Source organism: Tursiops truncatus, chromosome 19 (genome assembly GCF_011762595.2).
Source record: "Tursiops truncatus isolate mTurTru1 chromosome 19, mTurTru1.mat.Y, whole genome shotgun sequence".
Taxonomy (NCBI): domain Eukaryota; kingdom Metazoa; phylum Chordata; class Mammalia; order Artiodactyla; family Delphinidae; genus Tursiops; species Tursiops truncatus.
Genome location: NC_047052.1, coordinates 11968037 through 11994123, shown reverse-complemented (window position 1 = coordinate 11994123; position 26087 = coordinate 11968037). Strand labels below are relative to the sequence as shown.

The following is a 26087-nucleotide window of genomic DNA, read 5'->3' as shown; positions in this document are numbered from 1 at the left end:
CCTTTGGTTTAAAGCAGTGATTGCATTATAACTTCTACCAATCATTCTTCTATTATTTAAGACAGCATTACTATAAACTGCCACCAGAAAAAAAATGGTATGTGCTTTTGCCACAGACACTGATAAACTCAAGATATTTAAGATGAGAAACAGAAATATTAGGCACAATGAATTGGGGGATGGGCTAATTGCACCTGGAAATAGATATAATTAGATAGGTTAATTCATCTTTAATTGTGTGTGTTTTTCTTTGTTGACATATATGTGTGGGATTACCAGAAAATTCACATGCTTTAACTAAAAGAAACTTAGCTTGGATAAAAACAATATTTTGTGAACTGCACCCCCTCATATTATATCCAGATGGTAAAACCCTCAAAGAGGTATAGCCTCTATAGCCCTACAAATGAGGCCAAGCAACATAGAAGACATCCAAGTATCTGGTGTAAGGACTTCATCTAGGATCAGACATTGACCTAACTAGGGGGAAAAGCATTCTCAGCTAAAGGGAGCTCTTCCTCAAAACATCCCCCCATCTGAATCTTGCTGTTGCTTCGTTTCAATGGGTGCAGTGTCCCTCCTCTTCTTCCATATCATGGCAGGATATTACATTGATCCAGTCCATGTTCCAACTAGCTCATAGCATGGGCTTTTGTTCTTTAATATTTTGATGAGGAAGAGTTATATCTGGATCTTTCAGCTGCTTTGAGTGTGAATGGAGGTGTTGGGCTTTGAGTCCTAACTGTGTTTGGAAAAATCTTTCATACTGTGCCTGGTGGAGAAGGGTAAGATTATTCTGTGTACTTTAGGGGTAGAAGCCAATAATTTTGACCAAATAGATGGACTGCAATATAAATAAATAAATAAATAAATAAATAAAAATCTAAAAAGTCATTTCTTTTTTTTAAAATTTTATTTATTTATTGATTGATTTTTGGCTGTGTTGGGTCTTCGTTGCTCTGTGCGGGCCTTCTCTAGTTGCGGTGAGCGGGGGCTACACTTTGTTGCGGTGCGTGGGCTTCTTATTACTGTGGCTTCTCTTGCTGCAGAGCACGGGCTCTAGGCACATGGGCTTCAGTAATTGCAGCATGTGGGCTCAGTAGCTGTGGCTCACAGGCTCTAGAGTGCAGGCTCAGTATTTGTGGCTCATGGGCTTAGTTGCTCCGCGGCATGTGGAATCTTCCTGGACCAGGGATCGAACCCGTGTCCCCTGCATTGGCAGGTGGATTCTTAACCAGTGTGCCACCAGGAAAGTCCCGTGCAATATATTTTATTTATTTAAATAAATTTTATTTATTTATTTTGGCTGCGTTGGATCCTCGTTGCTGCCCACGGGCTTTCTATAGTTGCGGGAGCAGGGGCTTCCCACTGCGGTGGCTTCTCTTGTTGTGGAGCACGGGCTCCAGGCACGCCAGCTCAGTAGTTGTGGCTCACGGGCTTAGTTGCCCCGCGGCATGTGGGATCTTCCCGGACCAGGGCTTGAACCCATGTCCCCTGCATTGGCAGGCGGATTCTTAACCACTGCGCCACCAGGGAAGCCCCCGTGCAATATATTTTATAGGGACTGAATATTTCATGGCACCAGCCCAATCAGGCCATGTCTTCCAAAAGGCTTATACTTTCCAAATTGTTGATTTCAGTCTTTGCCTTGTGATTTCTTTCAGCCAGTGAAATATGAATGGATTTAATGAGGCAGCCTGTGCCATCTCTGAGCAGAATCCTCCATCTTTGGGGCCATCATTCTCTTCTCACTACCATGCGCCTTCTTGGTCCTAGATAATGATACCATTAACCTGAATCCCAGAAGGATGAGTGAGAAATAGGTGAGTCATTAGTGTTTAAGGTCACGTATTACAATGACATAATTGAGACTAAGGTGATGGATATACAAATTTGCTTTTTGTATCTTTAAGTTCTATGACCAGAGTTGTCTTTTTTTTTAAAAAACAATTATCTGAACATTTCCAGAAACCCATTTGTTATAACTTTGTTTAATAGCCTCCCCCAACCCTGTTTTTTTCAACTGCAGTAAATTTTTGTGAAATTTAGAGGGGCATGAAATCCATTTTCTAAATGAAGAATTCCAAGGGACTTGTCCTTGTGTCAGGTGTGAAGCCTAAGGAGGTACCGTACATAGGACAGGACCCACCATGATGAAAATCATGGGAAGCTGTTTGCTCATGTGGTCATCTGATGTGCAGAAAATGAAGGAATCTCTTGGATTTAGGGGATAGAGACTTGGGATGTTGCCTACGTGTGGGAGAAAAGAGTGAATCTGTCCAAGTGTTTCCTTAATCCTGGAGAAGATGTTTATTTGTACTTTAGGAAGAAAGTAAAACAATGACCTTTCTGGATTTAGTTACCTAGATTCTAATCTATTTGTTTATTAAAAAGTGAAGACCAGGGCTTCCCTGGTGGCGCAGTGGTAGGGAGTCCGCCTGCCAGCACAGGGGACGCGGGTTTGTGCCCCAGTCCGGGAGGATCCTGCATGCCGCGGAGCGGCTGGGCCCGTGGGCCATGGCCGCTGGGCCTGCGCGTCCGGGGCCTGTGCTCCGCGGCGGGAGAGGCCACAGCAGTGAGAGGCCCGCGTCCCGCAAAAACAAAAAACAAAAGAAAACAAAAAATATCTCAAAAACATCCATTCATTTCGAAGTTATTCACTTTCTTTTCTTTTTTTGAATTTTATTTTATTTAATTTTTAAAAAACAGCAGGTTCTTATTAGTTATCCATTTTATACATATTGGTATATATATGTCAATCCCAATCTCCCAATTCATCACACTCTCCCCCCTCCGCCACTTTCCCCGCTAGGTGTCCATACATTTGTTCTCTGCATCTGTGTCTCAATTTCTGCCCTGCACACTGGTTCATCTGTACCATTTTTCTAGGTTCCACATATATGTGTTAATATACGGTATTTGTTTTTCTCTTTCTGACTTACTTCATTCTGTATGGCAGTCTCTATATCCATCCACGTCTCTACAAATGACCCAATTTCGTTCCTTTTTATGGCTGAGTGATATTCCATTGTATATATTTACTGCATCTTCTTTATCCATTCATCTGTCGATGGGCACTTAGGTTGCTTCCATGTCCTGGCTATTGTAAATAGTGCTGCAGTGAACATTGGGGTGCATGTGTCTTTTTGAATTATGGTTTTCTCTGGGTATATGCCCAGTAGTTGGATTGCTGGATCATATGGTAATTCTATTTTTAGTTTTTTAAGGAACCTCCATACTGTTCTCCATAGTGGCTGTATCAATTTACATTCCCACCAACAGTGCAAGAGGGTTCCCTTTTCTCCATACCCTCTCCAGCATTTGTTGTTTGTAGATTTTCTGATGATGCCCATTCTAACTGGTGTGAGGTGATACCTCATTGTAGTTTTGATTTGCATTTCTCTAATAATTAGTGATGTTGAGCAGCTTTTCATGTGCTTCTTGGCTATCTGTATGTCTTCTTTGGAGAAATGTCTATTCAGGTCTTCTGCCCATTTTTGGATTGGGTTGTTTGTTTTTTTAATATCGAGCTGCATGAGTTGTTTATATATTTTGGAGATTAGTCCTTTGTCCGTTGATTAGTTTGCAAATATTTTCTCCCATTCGGAGGGTTGTCTTTTCATCTTGTTTGTAGTTTCCCTTACTGTGCAAAAACTTTTAAGTTTCATTAGGTCCCATTGTTTATTTTTGTTTTTATTTCCATTTCTCTAGGGGGTGGGTCAAAAAAGATCTTGCTGTGATTTATGTCTAAGAGTGTTCTTCCTATGTTTTCCTCTAAGAGTTTTATAGTGTCCAGTCTTACATTTAGGTCTCTAATCCATTTTGAGTTTATTTTTGTGTATGGTGTTAGGGAGTGTTCTAATTTCATTCTTTTACATGTAGCTGTCCAGTTCTCCCAGCACCACTTATTGAAGAGACTTTCTTTTCTCCATTGTATATCCTTGCCTCCTTTTTCATAGATTAGTTGGCCACAGGTGCGTGGGTTTATCTCTGGGCTTTCTATCCTGTTCCATTGATCTATATTTCTGTTTTTGTGCCAGTACCATATTGTCTTGATTACTGTAGCTTTGTAGTATAGTCTGAAGTCAGGGAGCCTGATTCCTCCAGCTCCGTTGTTTTTTTTTTTTTTTAACATCTTTATTGGAGTATAATTGCTTTACAATGGTGTGTTAGTTTCTGCTGTATAACAAAATGAATCAGTTATACATATACAAATGTCCCCATATCTCTTCCCTCTTGCGTCTCCCTACCTCCCACCCTCCCTAGCCCACCCCTCTAGTGGTCAGAATGCACCAAGCTGATCTCCCTGTGCTATGCGGCTGCTTCCTACTAGCTATCTATTTTACATTTGGTAGTGTATATATGTCCATGCCACTCTCTCACTTTGTCACAGCTTACCCTTCCCCCTTCCCATATCCTCAAGTCATTTTCTAGTAGGTCTGTGTCTTTATTCCCTCTTACCCCTAGGTTCTTCATGACCACTTTTTTTTTTTTTTTTTTTTTTTAGATTCCATATATATGTGTTAGCATACGGTATTTGTTTTTCTCTTTCTGACTTACTTCACTCTGTATGACAGACTCTAGGTCCAACCACCTCACTACAAATAACTCAATTTCATTTCTTTTTATGGCTAAGTAATATTGCATTGTATATATGTGCCACATCTTCTTTATCCATTCATCTGTCGATGGACCCTTAAGTTGCTTCCATCTCCTGGCTATTGTAAATAGAGCCACAGTGAACATTGTGGTATATGACTCTTTTTGAATTATGGTTTTCTCAGGGTATATACCCAATAGCGGGATTGCTGGGTCATATGGTAGCTCTATGTGTAGTTTCTTGAGGACCCTCCATACCATTCTCCATAGTGGCTGTATCAATTTACATTCCCTCCAACAGTGCAGGAGGGTTCCCTTTTCTCCACACCTTCTCCAGCATTTATTGTTTGTACATTTTTTGATGATGGCCATTATGACCGGTGCGAGATGATATCTCATTGTAGTTTTGATTTGCATTTCTCTAATGATTAATGATGTTGAGCTTCTTTCATGTTGGCAATCTGTATATCTTCTTTGGAGAAATGTCTGTTTAGGTCTTCTGCCCATTTTTGGATTGGGTTGTTTGTTTTTTTTGATATTGAGCTGCATGAGCTGCTTGTAAATTTTGGAGATTAATCCTTTGTCAGTTGCTTCATTTGCAAATATTTTTATTGATCTTTGCTATTGTTTCCTTCATTTCTTTTTCATTTATTTCTGATCTGATCTTTATGATTTCTTTCCTTCTGTTAAGTTTGAGTTTTTTTTGTTCTTCTTTCTCTAATTGCTTTAGGTGCAAGGTTAGGTTGTTTATTTGAGATGTTTCTTGTTTCTTAAGATAGGATTGTATTGCTATAAACTTCCCTCTTAGAACTGCTTTTGCTGCATCCCATAGGTTTTTTTTTTTTTTTTTTTTTTCAGTACGCGGGCCTCTCACTGTTGTGGCCTCTCCCATTGCGGAGCACAGTCTCTGGATGTGCAGGCTCAGCGCCCATGGCTCACGGGCCTAGCCACTCCGCAGCATGTGGGACCTTCCTGGACCAGGGCACGAACCTGTGTCCCCTGCATCGGCAGGAGGACTCTCAACCACTGCACCACCAGGGAAGCCCTCTTTCACCATCTTGAAGCTACTTGATTTGTGACCCGTGATGTGTTCAATTCTGGAGAATGTTCCATGGGCACTTGAGAAGAAAGTGTAATCTGCTGTTTTTGGGTGGAATGTCCTATAAATATCAATGAAATCTATCTGGTCTATTGTGTCATTTAAAGCTTGTGTTTCCTTATTAATTTTCTGTTTGGATGATCTGTCCATTGGTGTAAGTGAGGTGTTAAAATCCCCCACTATTATTGTGTTACTGTCAATTTCCTCTTTTATAGCTGTTAGCAGTTGCCTTAGGTATTGAGGTGCTCCTATGTTGGGTACATATATATTTATAATTGTTATATCTTCTTCTTGGATTGATCCTTTGATCATTATGTAGTGTCCCTCCTCGTCTCTTCTAACATTCTTTATTTTAAAGTCTATTTTATCTGGTATGAGTATTGCTACTCCAGCTTTCTTTTTTTCTGGTACGCGAGCCTCTTACTGTTGTGGCCTCTCCTGTTGCAGAGCACAGGCTCCGGACGCGCAGGCTCAGCGGCCATGGCTCACAGGCCCAGCCGCTCCACGGCATGTGGGGTCTTCCCAGACCAGGGAACGAACCTGTGTCCCCTGCATTGGCAGGCAGACTCTCAATCACTGTGCCACCAGGGAAGCCCCTGCAGCTTTCTTTTGATTTGCATTTGCATTGAATATCTTTTTACATCCCCTCACTTTCAGTCTGTATGTGTCCCTAGGTCTGAAGTGGGTCTCTTTTAGACAGCATATGTATGGGTCTTGTTTTTGTATCCATTCAGTGAGCCTGTGTTTTTTGGTTGGAGTATTTAATCCATTTATGTTTAAGGTAATTATTGATACGTATGTTCCTATTACCATTTTCTTAATTGTTTTGTGTTTGTTTTTGTAGGTCTTTTACTTCCCTTGTGTTTCCCACTTAGAGAAGTTCCTTTAGCATTTATTTTAGAGCTGGTTTGGTGGTGGTGAATTCTCTTAGCTTTTGCTTGTCTGTAAAGCTCTTGATTTCTCTATCAAATGTGAGTGAGATCCTTGCAGCGTAGAGTAATCTTGGTTGTAGGTTCTTCCCTTTCATCACTTTAAATATGTCATGGCACTCCCTTCTGGCTTGTAGAGTTTCTGCTGAGAAATCAGCTGTTAACCTTATGGGAGTTCCCTTCTGTGTTATTTGTCGTTTTTCCCTTGCTGCTTTCAATTTTTCCTTTGTGTTTAATTTTTGTCAATTTGATTACCATGTGTCTCGTTGTATTTCTCCTTGGGTTTATCCTGTATGGGACTCTCTGTGCTTCCTGGACTTGGGTGGCTGTTTCCTTTCCCATGTTAGGTAACTTTTCGACTATAATCTCTTCAAATATTTTCTCGGGTCCTTTCTCTCTTCTCCTTGTGGACCCCTATAATGTGAATGTTGTTGTGTTTAATGTTGTCCCAGAGGTCTCTTAGGCTGTCTTCATTTCTTTTCATTCTTTTTTCTTTATTCTGTTCTGCCACAGTGAATTCCACCATTCTGTCTTCCAGGTCACTTATCCATTCTTATGCCTCAGTTATTCTCCTATTGATTCCTTCTAGTGCATTTTTCATTTCAGTTATTGTATTATTCATCTCTGTTTGTTTGTTCTTTAATTCTTGTAGGTGTTTGTTAAACATTTCTTGCATCTTCTCGATCTTTGCCTCCATTCTTTTTCCGAGGTCCTGGATCATCTTCACTATGATTATTCTGAATTATTTTTCTGGAAGGTTGACTATGAAGGTTGTTCATTTAGTTGTTTTTCTGGGGTTTCATCTTGCTCCTTCATCTGGTACAAAGTCCTTTGCCTTTTCATTTTGTCTGTCTTTCTGTGAATGTGGTTTTCCTTCCACAGGCTGCAGAATTGTAGTTCTTCTTGCTTTTGCTGTCTGCACTCTGATGGATGAGGCTATCTAAGAGACTTGTGCAAGTTTCCTGATGGGAGGGACTGGTGGTGGATAGAGGTGGCTGTTGCTCTGGTTGGCAGAGCTCAGTAAAACTTTAATCCAGTTGTCTGCTGATGGGTGGGGCTGGGTTCCCTCCTGTTGGTTGTTTGACCTGAGGTGACCCAACAGTGGAGCCTCCCCAGGCTCTTTCGTGGGACCAATGGCAGACTCTGGGATGGCTCACACCAAGGAGTACTTCCCAGAACCTCTCCCACCAGTGTCCCCGTCCTCACAGTGAGACACAGCCACTCCCCGCCTCTGCAGGAGACCCTCCAACACCAGCAGTGAGGTCTGGTTCAGTCTCCTGTGGGGTCACTGCTCCTTCCCCTGGGTCCTGATGCGCACACTACTTTGTGTGTGCCCTCCAAGAGTGGAGTCTCTGTTTCTCCCAGTCCTGTCAAAGTCCTGCCATCAAATCCTACTAGCCTTCTAAGTCTGATTCTCTAGGAATTCCTCCTCCCATTGCCTGACCCCCAGGTTGGGAAGCCTGACGTGGGGCTCAGAACCTTCACTCCAGTGGGTGGACTTCTGTGGTGTAAGTGTTCTCCAGTCCGTGAGTCACCCACCCGGCAGTTATGGGATATGATTTTATTGTGATTGCGCCCCTCCTACTGTCTCATTGTGGCTTCTCCTTTGTCTTTGGATGTGGGGTATCTTTTTTGGTGAGTTCCAGCGTCTTCCTGTGGATGATTGTTCAGCAGTTAGTTGTGATTTTGGTGTTCTCACCAGAGGGAGTACATTCACTTTCTTTGTTCAGTCAAATGGAAAATGACATCAGTATAAGGAACATCACTTTATTTATTGGCCAACAGATACTATATATGATTCTATATAAGTATTAATTATAAACTTGGAAAGTATTGCCCTAAAAGAATATGAAAATATAATATTTTATCAATCACTAATGTAATATTGGTGTTAATAAAACATTTTAAATTCCAAATTAAGTTTCTATTAATATTTTAATAGTACTACATATTTATTATATTTATAAAATAGATTTTATGATTAGAGAAATAATAATTATTTCATAATCCAGTATCAATATTATAAGCCCAGAGGATATAATGTTAAGAAAATTGAAATTTACTGTATGTTTACCATTAGAACATTAAATTATAATTCATGTTTAACTTTTGTTAATTATTTACTCATTAAAATTATAATTATTATATCATTTAAATCTACCCTTCTATTCTTCTAATGCTTTAACATCATTCTGGTTTTCCAAGATCTTCATGCTACTTTCCTCTTGATAAAAATCAACATACCACTGAATTCTGCTGTTCTAAAATCTGAGGCCTCTTGCTGTCTGGGTGCTTCAGGAAGACATGTAAGTAGGTTTTAATATATTAATTATATTTTATTCAAAAAATTATTACTTTAAAAAATTGAATTATAGTTGATTTACAATGTTGTGTTAGTTTCAGGTGTGCAGCACAGTGATTCAGTTTTATATATATATTTTATATATGTAAATGTAGGGAATGAGAATGTAGATGTTCATCAGGGTTACAGTAGGTTATATATATTTTATATATATATTATATATATATTTTTTCAGATTGTTTTCCCTTATAGGTTATTGCAAAATACTGAGTATAGTTCCCTGTGCTATGCAGTAGGTCCTTGTTGGTTACCCATTTTATATATAGGAATGTGTATATGTTAATACCAAACTCCTAATTTATCCTTCCCTATATTTTATTTCTAACATTCAAATTAAGAAGTTCAAATAAAATGTGAAATCCCCAAGAATAGAGACTTTAATACAATGAAACTGAGTACACGTGAAATATATTTCTTCTTATTCAGTCCTGGGGTCCTTTTCAGAACTGTTTCATATGCATACAATCATGACACACTAGCAACATTTTCCCAGGAATAATTGGTTAAGCTGCCATGGCTGGGATGCTAATGACCTGGGAGACAATTTCAGATCCTTGGGTAATATTACTTTAGGCTAAAACCTAGAAAACTTGACATATGTAGCCAAAACCTTTGTAATGGTATTTAGACCTTAAGATTTCCTTTACTACCAACTTTTATGTCAGATCACATATTCTTATCTCTAACCTTGTATTCATTATAGCACACACTTCACATTGAGAAATAATCAAGTGTAGCACTTTCTTAATATTCCTAAGGATATAACACATTATGTATATGAATATGAATATAGATGCATGTATATTTATTTACAGAACACTTATATATCCTGATAATATTCTTGTTATTTTGTCTAAGAAAAATACCACTTGCCTTTCTGAAACCTGATGTGTCCTAAATATTCTATCAGTTGGAAGGAATACAAAACAAATAGTCTATCCAAATAATCAACCTTCGATTCTAAACTCTCTCCTCTTTTCTAATTTTATTTTTCTTAATTATTCACACATCTTCCATTTTACTGAGGAAGTACAAAAGTGTCATTAAAGAGAAGTCTGTCTGGAGAATTCCCTGGCAATCCAGTGATTAGGACTCAGTGCTTCCACTGCCGTGGCACGTTCAATCCTTAGTCAGGGAACTAAGATCCCACAAGCCGCTCGGCACAGCCAAAAAAAAAAAAAAAAAAAAAGGCTGTCGCTGAAACTCAGATTCCAGATTTTGTTTTAAGGTTCCATGGTTAGTACAATTATTTATTTAACAGAAAAAAGGTTTTTTTGTGCGTTTTTAGAACAAACCATGAAATCATGCTGAATAGCTTTCAATTTACTATGGAATGTATATTCATTTGCTACATGCCTTTCCCCCACAAGATCCAATTCTAAGACATCCCTAAGTTGGAGTCAACCATAATTCAAAATTCATAAACTTATGCCTATTACATCAAGAGGGATTAAAAACCACAGTTATAAGGAAAGACAAAATTGCAAATAGGATAAAAAAGAGAATGGTGGACATGGTGCCCAGAACAGTGTGCTGAGAGACAGATCTTTGCTGGGAGGTAATTTGCCTGGACCCGAGTTGGGCTTGTCCTGGACACCATGAAGTCACCCAGACACATTCGACATTGAGGGACACTTCAGGTAAATCAATACTCAGCGATGTGTCCAGGGGTCAGATCTCATCTTGGGTCATGTCAGGGGAGCAGAGGGCCAGGGCCAGCCTATATGGGAAACCCGTTTAGGTGCGGGCTGCATCAGGAAGCCTCTAGGCAGAGACATCCTAGAACATCACCTAGGATGAAAATGCATCAACTGATGGAGACCCCATATACTTGGGTTAGTTGGGGACATATCTGCCAAACTCAAAAGCATTCATGATTCAGTGTGATCAAAGAAAAACTTCAGTTGTATGATCAGGCAAAATGTCATGGTACAACTAAAAACTAACAATGCTTCTTTGGCTGTGGGGGGAGGGTGCTTTCTTTGGTCTACTATTCCCACCCCCACCCCAAATAATAACCGTGTGACAAAAAATAATAAATTGTTGACTGAAATAATCAACAAACAATCTATAAAGGGAATAGAAAAGAGTTTTATTTGAGCCAAACTGAGGACTATAATCTGGGAGATACAGATTCCAGAAGCACTTGAATTGTGCTCTGCTGGACTACAGAATGGGGGAGGCTTATAAAGGCAAAACTCACAAAACTACATAAGTTGTTTGTCAAGAATTAGGACTGAAGCTGGCAAGAAGTAAGGGTGCTTGTCAAGTAAGGATTGGTTGGGGTCTGAAATAGTTGTATACGTACAAGTGAAGACCTTGAGACCACAAGGTTGCAGCCGGCAGCTGCTAGCAGATATTGTTTTGAGAATGGCTGGTGGTGTCCTTGATTTCATCCAGTTCAGAAATTTCGAGTTCTCAGTGATGCAGGAACTTGTCTGAAACTACATCCACAATGGCCACCTGGCTCTAGTTTGGACGCCTGAACCACACTTACTCCATTCTGATTTTTGAATGCATTCTTTTCTTTAATGGTTAAAGCAGATGTACTGTACATGTTCGATGGGCCACAAAACAAGCTACTCTAGTTAGCATAAAGTTCAAGTTAAATCATGTGAAAGACAGAATGACTTCCCCATACCTCAATATGTGAAAATTTTTTTCCATCAAAACCAAATAAGAGACACTTTGAAATTTTATTTTTTAAAGTAGGATTGATAGTAGTCTCACTCACCCGTGGCCAAGGTCAGAGACATGCACTACTGCATGCTTTATGCTGTTCGCCACAAGACCAGGAAGTGGTCTGTATTCTGTTAATTTGAACAACAAAATACATTTATTCCTAGTTTCCACCACCTCATTCAGATCAGCCATTCTGAAGGACCTCAGGTCGTTGGGAAGGGGGCCTACTATAGCCCAGCTGGTGTAGATGGTTGTCTCTGCCTGTGACATGGATGACCTGGGCACCGACAGTGCTGTGAGGTTTGAAGGGCAGCTGGCTGCACACAACCTTGCTTACGTCTCATGGCAGTCTGCAGTGGCGAGTGGAAAATGATCCCGAGAGAGGTAGGGGTTCCCAAGGCCCAGTCATGGCAGGCTGGTCCTCAGCGGGGGCTTGTGCCTCCTGGACCATGTGCCCTTGCTCTGTCCTGGTGGAAGGCAGAGTTCTAAACTGTCTGTGAACATCAGCTCCAACTGTCACTGGGTTGGCCAATCAGTGGCTGAGGATGGAGATGGTACTGGGAAGTGGGGGAGCGTCGACAGCTTGGCTGAGGTCCTTTCCATTCCCAAGACAAGACTTGGGGTGGCGAGGGAGAGGTGAAGGGCATTAGAACAGAGATGGGAATCAGCGGGCCTAAAAAAATATTTTCATCATCATAATTTGGCCTTGGGCTGGCTGGGTTTGGAGGGTGAAGAATCTCAAGGTTGAATCTGAGTTCAGAGTCCTTCTTATGCATCACAGTGACTCTGTTTCACCTACATTCTCATTCACTAAAGTGTGCACCCTGAAAGGCTGGTTTTGAGAGATGTTCATCAGGGTTACGGTGGGTCAGCAGTGGGTGGGGGGCATGGAATAGGGTGACGTAGGGAAAAAGTTGTGAAACTGGGTGAAACCTCCCATTCCATATTGGTAATCTTTGTGCAGAGCTGGATTCTGAGGCTGAAGGTGGCTGAATCCACAGAGCAGGTCTCCTCGATGCTGTTTATACACTAAACACAGGATGGATAGATGGGTACAGAAGGAAGTAAGGCTTGGCCTCTAAAAGTTTTCACAGACTACTTTCTTTTTCAACCAAAAATAACTTAGTTAACTATATTAGTCTTATAACTAGAGTCAATCCAGTTCTTGGGACACAGAAGTAAACATTGTCTTTCAAATCTCTCTAGTCGTCGTAAGGCCACTCACGATAAACTCTCACTAGTTACGGGACATTAATAAATATCCATCAGCAAAATACTGTCCTTACACAGTCTAGCTATAGAGGAAAAGAAAACAAGGCACTCACCAAATTTACTCCCTAATGAAATCCATTTTTGAAGCACCATCTTAGAAATTATAATTCTCTCAAGCTTCAACTTGAGCAAATGTACAGTTACTTAGCAACAGTGGTGAAAACAATGGTAAGAAAGTCCAAAATTGCATCAAAAGAGAGAAAAAAATGTGTCTCTAGACTAAATAGTACTGACAAAAATATTCTCTCTGTGCTGCCCAGAAAGCAGATAATATGAGGACAAATTACCCGTATAATTCATATTTTATATAATGAACATTTACAAAACTCTACCCTATACGTTATAATCGTATTAATTCTCCATTTGAGACGTTGTGTGATCACTTAAATAATAGCAGGAAAGCAAAGAAAAATTATTTCAGAAGAAAGACAAAGTTCTTGCTGTGTTTCTGATTACTTCAGTGGCCTTGTTAACAAGAACAAAGATACTGTCATTATACCACCTACAAATAGAGTGCCAAGAGAACACTTAATTTTGAGACTCATGTTGAGTAATCTATGGTTTTAGAGTACTGAGGATCACAATCCTATCAAGTTCCCACATGGAGCAGTGGGTGTTCTGCAGGTCACCAATGGCTGGAAGTGAGACAGAAACATCTCCACACTCTGAACTTGAAAAGAGGCTCAAACTCAAATGTGGTGACATCAGATGGTGCCACAAATTAGTGAATGTGAGTGTTCAGGGCAGCGCAGTGGTGGGGGAATCACTCACTGACATTTATCTGCTATCATTTTAGAGAAGTCCCCAAGTGTTTTATTCTAATACTACCTAAGGCATCCACTCACATTTATTTCAATAGTAAGCTTCAAATGTACAGAAAGTATCTCCTAGGGGACTAGTTGGGATCAGTATACAGAAAGTATCTCCTAGGGGACTAGTTTTGTCCATGTACAGAAAGTATCTCCTAGGGGACTAGTTTTGTCCACGTACAGAAAGTATCTCCTAGGGGACTAGTTGGGATCACATGTACAGAAAGTATCTCCTAGGGGACTAGTTTTGTCCATGTACAGAAAGTATCTCCTAGGGGACTAGTTGGGATCACATGTGTTAGTGAATTTCCCAACATTTCTCTACCTCTCATGCTGAGCCAGAAATGCCCCCTCCACCCCTGGTATCCCTCACCCCAGGGGCAGTTCTTGCCATCTGCACTCAAAGCTTTCTGCTGAACCTCTCTCCTACCATGTCCCCATTGATGGCTGAATCTGCCCCTGAAGAGTGCGCTCCTGTGCTTCCCACCTGCACACACCTGGCCCCAGCTGATTTATTCTCAGTCCCTCCTCCTGAGTGAATGATGCTTACCATTTCCCTCCAGGAAAGATCCTCATACTCTCAACACTTTGAAGCAGTCTATAAGGCAAACACAGTTTAGACACAGGCAAAATGTTTTTGAGTGTGGGAAGTGAATAGGATTTGGTGGTAGAGGTCCCAGATTCAATGCCAGGTATGTCATTAGCTTAGTTTGTGATGATAAAAAGAGCAGCTTACACGAGGGTTTACCATGTGCCAAGAGTTTTACGTAACTTCATTTTATTTAACCTGTACAACAACCCTCAGCTAAGCTAAGAGTTAAGGAAGTCGAGGGGATGAAGAGTAACAAGAATATGTCCTGAGTACCCAGCTAGGAAGGTGCAGAGGTGAGACTGGTCCCCAGTCTGGTTTTAGAGCCTGAGCTGTACACCAACTGTGAATACTGTGTGATCTGGAGCTTGTTTGAACCTCGGTTTCCTCACCTCTGCGTACAATACAATTCCCTTTCTCGAAGATAGCCATGAGGGGTTATATGGCGCTCTGTGCTTCGTTGAGTTGTTCGCCCACAAACATTAGTTACCACACTCAGGGAAGACCTGGTGACTGCTGGTACTTTCCTGCCTCCTCGCTAGGGACTCTCCAAGCCAGTGAAACCGTCTAGGTCCCCAAGGTCCTGTGATTTTTCCTTTACCACAAAAGCACCCAAGCTCTTTGCTGCTCAACTGTGGTTTAGGAGTCCAGTGGCCACCCCACCATGACTTTTTCCTTAGCATCTCTGTCCTCTTTTCCCACAACCTTGGGATTCCCAGCCATCTCCATGACCTACATTAATGTGGAGTCATAGAACTCACTGTTAGGGGTGGACCTCAAAGAGGCTGGCCCATCACCTGTACATGAAGGTGGGGCAGTCTGTAAGACAAAGCCAGGGTTCCTCAGGGGATGTGTGGGCAGCGGGGAACAGCAGGGTCCCAGGTAAGGCTCTAAGGAGGCATCTGCAGGTGTGTGGGTCCTGCACTGGGAGGCCCAGAACGGCCTTACTCTGAAGTTTAGACAGATTTGAGGTCTCAGGTCTTCTCACTGGATTCACTTTTTTCATTTCTTACTCAATTCCCCAGGGCCTTAATGAATGCCTCACATGTGCCAGACAGGAGAGAGGGCTCAGCAGGAGTAAGATATCTGTCTTAACAACCTTTACAATTCAGAGGAAAATGCAGACAAGGAACAAACATGGAAGTAAAATGATTTCAGGGAGGATGAGTGCTATGAGGCCATGTCTAGGGCAGAGGAGTAGAGAGGGATGCAGTAAGCACAGTCACTAGCCCTTGGTGGTTGGGAAATGGCACCTTAAGAAGACAGGAGCAGAACTGGTTTCTATATGGAGGAGGCAGCCACCCACCTGTCTGGGGAAGGGCGTTCTTGGCAGAGGAAATAGCCAGTGCAAGGCTCTGAGAAAAAATTGACCTTGACGTATTAACGGAACATTAGGAAGCCCTCCCCTGATGGAAGGCACAGTTGTAAACTGTCCATGGACATCGGTTCTAACTGTCACTGGGTTGGCTAGGCAGCCACTGAGAGGATGCAGGTGACAACCCTGGAGTAGCAGGATTGGCACCTTGACCTCTGAGGTCCTTTCCAACCCCAGGTCCAGACTTGTGGTGAGGACAGGTGGTGAAGGACAAAGAAAAGAGAAGGGGATCAGGGTCCTGAAAAAAATCTTTGTTACAGTCATATTCTTACCATGGGCTGGCCTGGCTGAAAAGTGCTGGGTTTGACCTGTGAACTGGGTAGGGGCCCAACTGGGGCACATTTCAGAGTTAGGATTAAGGTTATGTCTTAAGGATCGTCCTGGGGAGTTTAGCTTGAGCCTTAGGATTAAATCTAAGTTCAGTGTCCCTCTTACGTATTTGGATAACGCTATTTCTTCTACACCAAACTTAACTGAAACGTGTTTTTTGAAAGGCTGGTTGGGGATGTTAATCAGGGTTATGGTGCTGCTAGGGGGTGGGTGGAGAGCATTGCCTCCTGAGAGTGAGAAACTGGGCTGCCTCTGGAGGAAAGCACCCACTCTGGGCTGCTAATCCAGGGCCAGAGCTCCATTCTGAGGCGGAAGGGGGAAGGTGGCACAGCTCACAGGGGCCATTAGTACAAAACTATACATGATGACAACATGGTGGATCAGCTCTACCCCAATAAAAAGTAAAAAAACCCAAACAAAACTACATGTGATAAATGCTGAAGAAAGGGATGCTGGGCCATATAAAATGTTTCACGACCTACTTTTTCTTAAATCAAAAATCAGTTTTGTTAAACATATTAGTGCTGTAACTAGAGTAACTCGGCTCTTGTTACATTGAAATAAACTTTGCCTTCTACATCTTTCTAGTTGTGAGTCCACTCATGTAAAATCCTCCCTCAGTGTTCACGTTACGGGGCCCTGTTAAACAGAAACAACCAAAATTTTGCCCTTACTTAAATACTAGCAATAAAAATAGAAGAGAAAAAGAGCTAAATCATTTTAGAAAAAAGAAAATTCTGTGTTTCTGATGATTTTAGTGGTCTTTTGGTAGCCACAAAATACTGTCATTATACCACCTACAAATAGAATAACAAGGAAGGACATCCCAGAGTCACATGGAAATAATCTACAGTTATGGAGCATTATCTAAGAATTACAATCCTATTAAGTTCCCACATGAAGCAGTTAGTGGTCTGTGGAAAGCTCTGCAGGTCACCGATGGCCGAGAATGAGGCAGGAACAACTCCACACTCTGAACTTGAAAAGAGGCACATACTCAAATGATGGTGATACCAGATGGTGACACGGGTTGGTGGATGTCAGGGCTCGGAGCGAGGCAGAGCGAGCACTCACTAGGCTTCAGCTGTTATGTTGCAGAGAAGCACACACGTTTATTTCCAGTGTCATACTACTGACTTTACTACCCTCTCACATTTATTCCCATAGTTACCTCCAAAAGGTTTTGCCCAGTTCCAGAAAGAATCCCCACTGTGGTTCTAATTAGGATTGTATTTGCTAATTCTGCTCCCATTGTTTCTTCCCCACTCATAGTGAGCCTGAAATGACCCCCTTTACCCTTGGTTTCCCTTGTTCTTGTGATCTGAACTCAAGGCTGAACCCCTTTCCCACCTGCGCCCACTGATGTTTGGATCTGCCTCTGGAAAGGTGTGCTCTTACGCTTCCAAGCTGCACAGACCTGGCCCAAGCATGCGCATGCTCACAATCTCTGGGGGCCCTCCTCCTGAGTAAATGACCATTTCCCTCCATGAGAGGTCCTCTCACCCTAAACATTTTGATGCAGTTCGCCAGCCCGTAAAAGTTTAAACGATAAGCAAATGGGACTTAATCAAACTTACAAGCTTTTGCACAGCATAGGAAACCAAAACCAAAATAAGACAACCTATGGAATTGGAGAAAATATTTGCAAATGATGTGACTGACAAGGGCTTAATTTCCAAAGTACATAAACAGCTCATACAGCTCAATATCAAACAAACAACCCAATCAAAAAATGGGCATAAGCTCTAAATAGACATTTCTCCAAAGAAGACATCCAGATGGCCAACAGGCACGTGAAAAGATGCTCAACATCGCTCATTGTTAGAGAAATACAAATCAAAACTACTTTGAGCTATCACCTCACACTGGTCAGAATGGCCATCATAAAATGTTTACAAATAATAAATCCTGGAGAGGATGTGGAGAAAAGTGAGCCCTCTTACACTGTTGGTGGGAATGTAAGTTGGTGCAGCCACTATGGAAAACAGTATGGAGGTTTCTCAAAAAACTAAAAATAGAGTTGCCATATGATCCAGCAATCCCACTCCTGGGCATATATCCAGACAAAACTGTAATTCAAAAAGATACATGCGCCCCTATGTTTATAGCAGCACTATTCACAATAGCCGACATGGAAACAATGTAAATGTCCATTGACAGATGAATGGGTAAAGAAGATGTGGTACCTATATACAGTGGAATATTATTGAGCCATAGAAAAGAATGAAATAATGCTATTTGCAGCAACATGGATGGATCTAGAGATGATCATACTAAGTGAAGTAAGCCAGACAAAGACAAATATCATATAACATCACTTATATGTGGAATCTAAAAAAATGATACAAATGAACTTATTTACAGAACAGAAATAGACTCACAGACACAGAAAACAAACTTATGGTTACCAAAAGAGAAAGGAGGGGGAGGGATAAATTAGGAGTTTGGGATTAACAGATACACACTACTATATATAAAATACATAAACAACAAGGTCCTACTGTATAGCACAGGGAACCGTACTCAATATCTCGTAATAACCTATAATGGAAAAGAATCTGAAGAGAATATATATCTATATCTGAATCACCTTGTTATACACTGGAAACTAACACGACATTGTAAATCAGCTGTACTTCAATTAAAAAAAAATAATTGGGGAAAAAAAAAGCGTAAACAGAGGCAAAACAGCTTTTCAGAGAGTGGAAGATGAATGGGATTTGGGGATGGAAGTCCCAGATTCAATGCCAGTTATGAATGTGATGATAAAAGTAGCAACTTATTTTACCATGTGCTAAGAGTTTTGCCTAAATTCATCTCATTTAACCTGCATGTCTCTGTGTTAGAGTTGAGGGATTCCAGGGAGCGGGTTTAAGTTTCTGAGCTGATAACCACCTCTCAGTGTTTCATAATTTGGAGCTTGTTTGAACCTGTTTCCTCATCTCTGTATGTAACCCTTGCACTAGAGGGGAGCCATCAGGGGGGCTTACAGGTGATGAAGTAGAAGACAGCATGGAGCTCTGATGATGGTCTGTGCTTTGTGACTTCTCGCCTCGCAGATATTAGTCATGACTCCCAGGAGGACCTGGGTGTTAAACGCTTGCAGGTCCCTCCTCGCTAGGGACTGACTGTCCGAACCAGTGAAGTAATCTGGGCCCCTGAGGCCCAGTGGCTTTTCCTTTACCACAAAGGCACCCCAGCTCTTTCCTGCTCAACCCTGCGGTACAGGAGGCAGTGGCCACCCCACCATGTCTCTTTCCTTAATACCACCTCCCTGTTTCCCTGCAACCTGGAGCTTCCCCTGCCCTCCACATGGACCGTGTGAATGCACAGTCTTTGGCCTGAAACCCACTCGTGAGAGAGGAGCAGTTTCTGGGACATAAGCTTTGTTCCTCTGGGAACATTCAGGTAGTGGGAGCAGCTGGGTCCCAGGTCAGGCTCCAAGGAGGTTCTGTACTGGAGGCCCAGAATGGCCTTACTCTGATGTTTGGGCAGGTCTGAGATCTCATGGGTCTTCCCACTGGACTCATTAATTTCTTGCTCAGTTTCTCAGATCCTTAATGAGCTCCTGTCATGTGCCAGACAGGAGAGGACTCAGCGGAAGTAAGATAATCTCTCTGTCCTATTGGCTGTTTATAGTGCAGAGGGTGATGCAGAAAGTAGATGTGAATAAACATGGAAATAAAATGATTTCAGGAAGGATGACTGCTAGGAGGCAGTAAATAGGGCAAAGGAATAGAGGGGGCAGATGAAATGCCATCACTAAGCTACAGTGGCTGGGAAAGGCCACCTTAAGAAGACAGGATCAGAATTGGTACCTAAATGAAAGATGGAGCACCCACCTATCAGTGGAAAGGTGCTTCTGACAGAGGGAATGACACAAGTGAGCTTGAGATGCTAATGGAACAGAAGGATGGCCAGTGGCTGTTAGGAGGGGCTTGGGCATGTACATGCCTGGAGCAGGCCATGCACCACCTTGCGGGGGGGGGGGGTCATGGAAGCATGGATTTGAGTCTCAGTGTGACTTGGAGGCATTGATGGGCTTTCAGCAGGGTGGTCTCATGGTCTCATTTAGGGTTTTATTTATTTATTTATTTTATTTATTTATTTTTGGCTGTATTGGGTCTTCATTGTGGTATGCAGGCTTCTCACTGTGGTGGCTTCTCTTGTTGTGGAGCCCAGGCTCTAGGCATGTGGGCTTCAGTAGTTGTGGCATGTGGCCTCAGTAGTTGTGGCTCGTGGGCTCTAGAGTGCAGGCTCAGTAGTTGTGGCACATGGGCTTAGTTGCTCCACGGCATGTGGGATCTTCCTGGACCAGGGCTTGAACCAGTGTCCCCTGCATTGGTGGGCGGGTTCTTAAGCACTGTGCCACCAGGGAAGCCCTCATTTAGGGTGTCTAAATGTTCCACTGACTGCACAGTTGTGAAGGTGAGAAAGCTCAGGGAGGGAGTGGTGAGGGTTGACTCTGGCTTCTGAGGTCCTTCCCAATCCCAAATCCAGGCTTATGATGGGGCAGAGTGGTATAGCACACAGGACAGGGACAGGCAAGGGAATCAGGGGTCCCAAAAAAACCTTGTCACCTTCATAATTTTGTCTGGGGCAGGGCTGGGTGAAGAGTGGCTGGGTTTGACCTGTGAACTCAGTCAGCCCTCCCTTTCCCCCCGAGGGCAGCTTTCAGGGTCAAGGTTAAGGTTGCTTGTAGTCAACACCCTAAGGAGTTTAGGTTGTGGAGGTTAAAGCAGCTGTGGCTTCAGTGTTAAATGTGATTCACTTTCACATCAGGTACAACACAATCCTAAACATTATAAACCTATCAGGTCTGTTTTTCTGACTGCAGTGAAGCTTTCCCAGTTTGGAGACATTTCATATGAAATTTAAGGGCATCAATTATTTCATATTCCTCAGTTCAGTTAGTATGCAGTTGGTTTCTTTTTTCTTCAAGAGTTTTTAAGTAAGTATTTAACTCAGTCACAACAGTCATAGTCTTCAAAACTCCCTTTGATTTGTCATCCATGTGGTCTCTGTTTTCTGGTGAACTTGTTACATCCAACTGCAAGCTCCCACCATCCATGTATCTTTTCCAGGAGCAGAAGCCCAATCCTCCTTCTTCCCTGAAGTTCACCCAGAAGCTTGATCTGGCTTTTTAAAAAAAGTTTTGTAATATCTTTTTATTCTGTATAGTAAATGTGCTCACTCTTTTCACTCATTCAGCTTCTCTTGAAAACAGTGTTAGGCTTCCTTGAAGATGAGACTTTTCCTTATAGAGATGCCTGAATTTCTTCTTCATTTGCCTGATGGATTTTGAAGGATGTAACAGGAGCAACGACTTGCATTTTGTGTGTCCTCTGCTGTGCCTTGTTAAGGACCAGATTTTTCTGGTAATGCCAGCCATTAGCTCAACTTGTTTTACATTTTGAGATTTGTCCTCTTTTGGTAGTTTTTGGAATGTCCACTTTACACCTAAGAAAAGGGTTAGATGTTTCTAGGTCTTTATTCATGGCTTCTAATTTTCTTATTACTGATACTGTGGTCTCCCAAAGGGGTTCCTCCGAAGTTGACTCATGCCCTTCAAATTCATTTTCAATTAGGCAAAGCGTAAAGATATGTTGTCTTTCCTCCAGAGGGGCAGAGTCTCCAGTGTCTAGTTTGTCTCTATTTGAATGAAGAAGTCAGACCTTGATAATTCCGACCATGACCATCTCGACTGCCATCAAATACAGCAATGAGCGGAGAGCTAGGCCTGGTCTGAGGTCCCCTGATAGTGTCGCCACTGCCCAGCTCCACATCTCCTGGACCAGCAGGACACACAGCATCACAGATACTGCAGCACTACCTCATGTCCAGAACGCTGCTGCTCACAACAGACTTCAGAGAATGTTGAGAGCATTGTGTCTGGAACCACACCAGTGCCTGGCAACCAGGCAGACCTCAGCTGAGCTGAGGGAGAGGGACAAATACAGTAATCCCTGGCCAATGCTCTTTTTTCAAACAGCTTTATTTAGGTACATTTTACAGATAAGAAATTTGCCCCTACCAAATGTATGATTCAATGATTTAAGTAAATTTACTGACTGGTGCGACAATCAGCATTAATATGCTTTAGAACCTTTCAATCACTGCACTAAGAACCCTCATGTCCAATATTTCCTGACACTTGTTCTTCATCTCCTTTCATTTCTTTTTTAAAAAAATTAATTAATTAATTTATTGGCTGCGTTGGGTCTTCGTTGCTGCATGTGAGCTTTCTCTAGTTGCGGCAAGTGGGGGCTACTCTTTGTTGCGGTGAGCAGGCTTCTCATTGCGGTGGCTTCTCTTGTGGAGCACGGGCTCTAGGCACGTGGGCTTCAGTAGTTGTGGTGCATGGGCTCAGTAGTTGTGGCTTGTGGGCTCTAGAGCACAGGCTTAGTAGTTGTGGTGCACGGACTTAGTTGCTCTGCAGCATGTAGGATCTTCCTGGACCAGGGCTCGAACCCGTGTGCCCTGCATTGGCAGGCGGATTCTTTTTTTTTTAAAATAAATTTATTTATTTATTTATTTATTTTGGCTGTGTTGGGTCTTTGTGGCTGTGCGCGGGCTTTCTCTAGTTGCGGCGAGTGGGGGCTACTCTTCCTTGTGGTGTGCGGGTTTCTCATTGCGGTGGCTTCTCTTGTTATGGAGCACGGGCTCTAGGTGCGCGGGCTTCAGTAGTTGTGGCTTGCAGGCTCTAGAGCTCAGGCTCAGTAGTTGTGGCGCACGGGCTTAGTTGCTCCGCGGCACATGGGATCTTCCTGGAGCAGGGCTCGAACCCCTGTCCCTTAACTGGCAGGCGGATCCTTTTTTTTTTTTTGTGGTACGCGGGCCTCTCACTGTTGTGGCCTCTCCCTCTGCGGAGCACAGGCTCCAGATGCACAGGCTCAGTGGCCATGGCTCACGGGCCCAGCCGCTCCGCGGCATGTGGGATCTTTCCGGACCAGGACACGAACCCGTGTCCCCTGCATCGGTAGGCGGACTCTCAACCACTGTGCCACCAGGGAAGCCCGGCAGGCGGATTCTTAACCACTGTGCCACCAGGGAAGGCCCTGGCAGGTGGATTCTTAACCACTGCACCATCAGGGAAGCCCCTCCTTTCATTTCTGATCCTGTCCCTCCTTGGGAGAGGGGGCTTCAGGCTGAGGTGGGAATGAGGGAGGTGGGAGCACAGTCAGGACCTGGCCCAGGACAGATCACAAACTCAAGCTCTCTTGCCATCCCCTAGTGCCCGTTGTTTCCACACTCGCCATCTCCACGCAGAAATATGCTTTGTCTTTACATGGGACATGGCTTTGTTTGGAGCCAGGGCTGGTCACAGCACTCAAGCCAGGAGCCTGATCTGGCTGCTTGGACTGAGCTGGTTCCAGGCAGGGGAGGTGGAAATCCACGTGCACCCAACAGCTTAGCCAAGGGTGAGTGACCCTGCACCAAGGACACAGCTGCACCATCACACCGTGAATGAGAGTGCCGTGGACACTAGCCTGGCTCACACTCCCCCCTATTCCAAAGATGAGCAAACACAGGCAGGCCCTGGTTGTGGGAGATGGCAGCGTGGACTCTACCCTCTGCTGCACGGGGGGGATGCTGGTGGCAGAGTGCGGCTGCCCCTGTGCAGTCTGAATGTGGGGCTTTCAGGGTCCTGGGCTGGTGGGGACCTACCTGCCAGCCCCTGGCTTCTCCCCTCACTGGGTATCCTGACTTCAGACAATGCATATAACATTTTCCTGGAGACCTTTTCCTAGCAAGGCAAAATATATATAGATGAAGTCCAATTTTTTACATTAAAAAAAACCTTTGTACTCTTTGTATTGTATTTAAGCAACCTTGCCAACCCCAGGATCACTAAGATTTTTGCTTATTTTTTTAAAGATAAATTTATTTATTCATTTATTTTTGGCTGCAGTGGGTCTGCATTGCTGCGCACGGGCTTTCTCTAGTTGCGGCGAGCGGGGGCTACTCTTCGTTGCAGTGCACGGGCTTCTCCCTGCGGTGGCTTCTCTTGTTGAGGAGCATGGGCTCTAGGCATGCGGGCTTGAGTAGTTGTAACATGTGGGCTCAGTAGTTGTGGCTCGCGGGCTCTAGAGCGCAGGCTCAGTAGGTGTGGCGCTTGGGCTTAGTTGCTCCGCGGCATGTGGGATCCTCCCGGACCAGGGCTCGAGCCTGTGTCCTCTGCATTGACAGGCGGATTCTTAACCACTGTGCCACCAGGGAAGCCCTGCTTATGTTTTCTCCTAGAATTTTATAGATTAAGCTCGTAAAGTTGGTCTATGACGCAACATAATTTTTGTATGTGGTGTGAGATTAAGGGTAGAGGTTTACACATATATTTTATTATTTCAATACCATTTGTTGAAAGATTATCCTTTCCCCATCAAATGGCCTTGGGACCTTGGTGGAAAATCAGTTGATATGTATGAGTCTATTTCTGCACTCACTAATCTGTCCCATTGATCTGTTTGTCTATCTGTGCACCAATTGCATGGTTTTGGTCACTGTGGCTTTATATTACGTCTTGAAATCATGTGGTTTAAGTCCTCTGACTTTGTTCTTCCTCTTCAAAACTGGATATTATTCATCGGCATTTCTAACCTTGTCTCTATTGGCATTTTTATATAGGATCATTCTCTGTGGGAGGCGTCTTAGACAGTGTAGGATGTTTAGCGGTTTCTCTACCCACTGGATGTCAGTGGCATCCTTCCCCACCATGACAATCAACATGTCTCCAGGATGTCAGCATCATGGCAGAGTAAGATGTCACTCGTTTTTGTCACCGCCTCCCCCCCAACAACAAAGATTTGGCATTCATCCACAGACAACTTGCCTTTGTGGGATCTGTGGGATCCAGCACCATATGCCAAGTGACCCAGGAGGCGTCTCACCCACCTGTGCATTGGGTAATAGGCACACACACCTTAGTCTGGTCATGGACCCTGCAGTGGCCTGTGAACCAGCTCCAGCCCTTCTGTGATTCAGACCAGGGAGCCTCTAAAAGACATTGAAAAGAGAGCCTTTGTGGAAGTCTGAGTTTCCAGAGGAGAAGTTCCAGCACACGGTTGGAGGGGAAACAAGTTTGGATGCCTTGGAGTGGATAAGAGGAATAGCTTGACTCTGCCTACATCTTTCCTTCCCCAGAACAGCACAGCTTAGGGCCACGAGAAAGTTTCTTGGCCTGTGATCTCCCGCGGAGGAACACAGGACACTGCCGAAGGGTCCTCTTTCACCTCATCAAGAAGGCTGAATATGGGCTACGTGACTGGGGGTGGAAGAGGCTGCGAGAGCGGCAGAGAGGACTCTCAGAGGGCATTAAGGGATGCGGATCGTACCAACTGCATCGCAGACTCCGTCAAGAAGACAGCTCATGAGCTGCTGTGAACGCCTCACCTGCGGATACCCCCAACTGGCCCATGGCACCCCCAGCGCTCTGCGTGCCTTGCCCACACACACTCTGAAGAGCAGTTTCAGGTTTACAGAAAAATTGAGCACAAAGAGTTCTTATAAAGATGCAATTTATAACATATAGTTTCTTCTATAATTAACATCTTGCGTTAGTGCTGCACGTTTCCTACAATTGATGAACAAATATTGATACATGATCAATAATGAGTCCAGGGACTTCCCTGGTGGCGCAGTGGTTAAGAATCTGCCTGCCAATGGAGGGGACACGTGTTCGATCCCTGGTCCGGGAAGATCCCATGTGCCATGGAGTAACTAAGCCCGTGCACCACAACTACTGAGCCTGCGCTCTAGAGCCCGTGTGCCACAACTACTGAGCCCGCATGCCGCAACTACTGAAGCCCGCGTGCCTAGAGCCTGTGCTCCGCAACAAGAGAAGCCACCGCAATGAGAAGCCTGCACACTGCAACAAAGCATAGCCCCTGCTCGCCGCAACTGGAGGAAGCCCGCGTGCAGCAACAAAGACCCAACACAGCCAAAAATAAATCAATAAATAAAATGGTTAACTTAAAAAGAAGAAGTAATGAGTCCACTACCCACCCCCACCCCATACTTGCTCTGTGGTCTGCGATCTCTTTC

At 43.4% G+C, this 26087-nt stretch overlaps 1 long non-coding RNA gene across 1 annotated transcript in view; it reads left to right on the top strand.

The window, feature by feature from the left end:
• The first annotated feature begins 1540 nt into the window (after window positions 1–1540).
• Window positions 1541–26087, top strand: part of LOC117309106 (uncharacterized) — a 54236-nt gene continuing 29689 nt past the window's right edge. The window contains exons 1-2 of the long non-coding RNA XR_012328265.1: window positions 1541–1823; window positions 8833–8933. This is a non-coding gene — a long non-coding RNA (uncharacterized lncRNA). The remainder of the gene's footprint in view (window positions 1824–8832; window positions 8934–26087) is intronic.